General features: G+C 41.9%; 1 long non-coding RNA gene across 1 annotated transcript; it reads right to left on the bottom strand.

The window, feature by feature from the left end:
• Window positions 1-1,778: 1,778 nt before the first annotated feature.
• LOC122011898 lies at window positions 1,779-3,278 on the bottom strand. The gene is made up of 3 exons (XR_006120057.1): window positions 2,767-3,278; window positions 2,237-2,659; window positions 1,779-1,848 (listed from the first exon to the last, which is right to left on the bottom strand). It is a non-coding gene; the product is annotated as an uncharacterized LOC122011898 (long non-coding RNA).

Raw genomic sequence — 3,278 nt, 5'->3', positions numbered from 1 at the left:
TAGGTCCAAGAGGATAAGTGGTATATTGAAAGAGTTTCATTGTTGTATTTAAGGCCTTATATAATGTGACTGATTTTAGTTAATTTTTTGTTATCTTGGTATACTACATTTTCTGAACTCTTGTTGCTTTAAGCAGTGGAGGCAACACCATTTCTAAACTCTTTTTGTCACGCTCCAGGTAGTCCCTGTCCGAAGAAATTTCGGCAGCATCTCCCCTGTACGGCGGACAATATGAATCTCAGTATACATATATCTATACCTCGGCCACACTCGGCCGGAACAATACACACAAATAGTAAACAATCCACGCAGTTATATTTAACGAAAAGATGATATAGAAATCAACGAAGATATACATACACATCCTACTCCACTACAACGAAGAAATGAAATCCACGAAGTAATGAAATATTCGCAGCGGAAAACAAAGTAGCAAACCCGAATGTTCGATATAAAGTCCACAATACAAACCCACATCACAAGTATACGAATAAAAGCGAATACAGAAAACGATATCTAGAAATCTTCGCGACAAAGGGCCTAGCGACTGGAATCTCTCCTGACGGCCTCAACCTGAAAAATAGTAACAACGGGGTGAGTTCAAAGAACTCAGCAGGTAAACCAATAGACATGTACAACAATATATATCCACCAATAATAGCCTAAGGTACAGTCTCCTAAACCATGGAATCAAGAGTACAGTTCTCTAACCATACAACCTACGGTATAGTCTCCTAACAGAATAACAGATATGCATAGCCGAAATAAACTGTAGTAACCAACAATAGGCATAAGGTACAGTCTATAGCAAGAATAATAAGAAAATGCATAACTGAAATAAACTGTACTCACCTGCGAGGCTTGTGCAACTGACTGTAAACATACACAGATAAAGATAGTCAGAGCAAAAGCATATAACTTGTATGCATGTCAATCATATGCAATCACCAAAATGCATCAATCATAATTAATGCAATCTGTGCATATGATGCAAATGACATGGTCACCCCTGACGCCAGTCAGAATCTCACACACAATGGTGAGACCGCGTGGGTAGGGCTGTGACACCGTGCACTCTGCCGTCACTACCCCTGAAGAGTGACCGAGTGGACGGGATGCACCGGAGTGCACCTATCCTCCAACCTCACTATAGGAGGGAGCGCCATGCTCTCATCTCCCGGTACACAATGACGGGGAGGGACCCCGGTGTGCTACCACGCTGCCTATCACACTACCCATGAGTGGAGCCTCCAGCGGAGCACCACCGAGCAACCTACACACCTTGTGTGTTGTGCCACTACCCATGCAGTGGTCAATGTAGCCGGCCGACGAGCTCAACAATAATGGAGTCGTCAATCGCCCAGCATGCAATCATGCGATATGGTGCATGCGGCTACAGTATGTCATACCTGAACATATCCTCCTCCATATGTGTAGATGCCAAACAGATAAACACATATATAACAAGGATAATAAACAGCATAAATCCAAAGACATCACATATAACAATGATGTAAGTATCATGAATCCAAGAGCATGTATCACACATGTAAAGCAACTAATCAAGTAGAGTAGAGCACTATAGATGTCCATACCCACGAACATATATACACATGGTAAGAAGTAAAGGTATACCAGCCTAATGTATAGCAGATAACAGTAGAAGCATGTAGCAGGTATCAACTAAACTAAATTCAGGAAATACTAACTACCAATACTAGTAAGTATATATAAACTGCACATATCATAAGACACTATCAAAAGATAAGTCAAAGGGTACCCGCCTGAAATAGAAGGTACAATCCAAATCCGAAGTCAACGTCAAGACGCCTGTCTCAAATCAGACTCCTGCATCAAACAACATATATATTTTATTTAGCTAAATCCACATGAATAGCTAAATAAAATCTCTAACACTAAATTAGGGTAAAACCCTAATCCACAATCTCAACTTACCAATTTAAATCCAATGGTCGATTAGGGTTAGTTACCTAATCCCTAATCACCAATTAGATTAGAAATCCAACGGTTGATTAGGGTTAATTACCCTAACCCTAACCATTTCATTAGATTTCTTCTACACAATTAAATCTACACACATGTATTAACTAATCATGGATTAATCCAATGCATTTCTAATCCAATACATGAATCAAATTCATCTAGAACAAGATCATCAACTAATATCCAATTTCAATACATGATCTACAACAAGATCAATTATCCTATTCCTTACCTCGAATCCAAGGTGATCACCAATAGATCACAACCAAAGGGGTTGCTGCCGGTTAGGGAAAGCTGCTGGATACACCTCAAAGATCACAATCCCAGCCTCACAGCAACAGAACTCACCTCACTAATCGGATCAAGAGAAGAGATCAACAAGCAGATCACTGATCTCAAATCAAGCAATCCAAGACATCAATCAACCCTTCAATCCTCTGCCCAACAACTCAATTGATTCCATCATCATCAACCGAAACCTAAATCAATCACGAGAAGATGAGGATCAAGGATAGAGTATCGGTAGCAGAGAAGAAGACCTAAGCTTACCTCAATCGATCGTCTCCAGAAAACGTCGCCCCATCCGATCCGTGAAGCAACGTACCAGGAATTCTTCTGTCCCCAAATTAACAAGAACGAAGATTGGATCCAAGATCTGATATAGGATCGCTGACCATTAGAGTAAGAGAGCAGAATCGAGGAAGAACTCAAAGCTAGGGCACAAATCCGAGCAATGGAAAAGAGGAAAGATCGGTCGCTTACCCTCAAGACCCTAATGTTCCTTCCACGCTGACGATCGGGTGGATCTGGATCGATCCAGTAGCGTCGGATCGGGGAAGCAAGGTCGGCTAGAGAAGATGCGACGCCATGCCTGCGATCCGGAGAGGAACAACACCGCCTGGATCTGTGCTCAACGGCCGCCGACGCTGGTAAAGGAAGATCGTCGGAGCTGGAGCCTTGCTCCCGTCGCCGTCGCTCGTCCGAGAGAGAGAGAACAGAGAAGGAAGAAGGGGAGATCGGGGAAGAAGAGATCGGGATCGTGAGGGTCGGGTGGATCGGCGATTTGGGGGGAAGAAAAGAAATAAAGGAATTTATAATTAAATCTTTTCCTCACCTAAACGGGTATCCCAAACAAGCTTTATCCGTACCCGTTAATTGATCCTCTCAAAACCCGTCATACGAGTTCCGAAAAATTCCCAGAAAATTTCTAAAATTCCGGAAAAATTTTGTAAGGCTATTTTTCAAATAACCCTATTATTTAAATTTTTCTGAGA

This window comes from Zingiber officinale, chromosome 8A (genome assembly GCF_018446385.1).
Source record: "Zingiber officinale cultivar Zhangliang chromosome 8A, Zo_v1.1, whole genome shotgun sequence".
Lineage (NCBI taxonomy): Eukaryota > Viridiplantae > Streptophyta > Magnoliopsida > Zingiberales > Zingiberaceae > Zingiber > Zingiber officinale.
The sequence above is the reverse complement of the archived record's forward strand: the minus strand, read 5'-3'. Positions and strand labels throughout refer to the sequence as shown.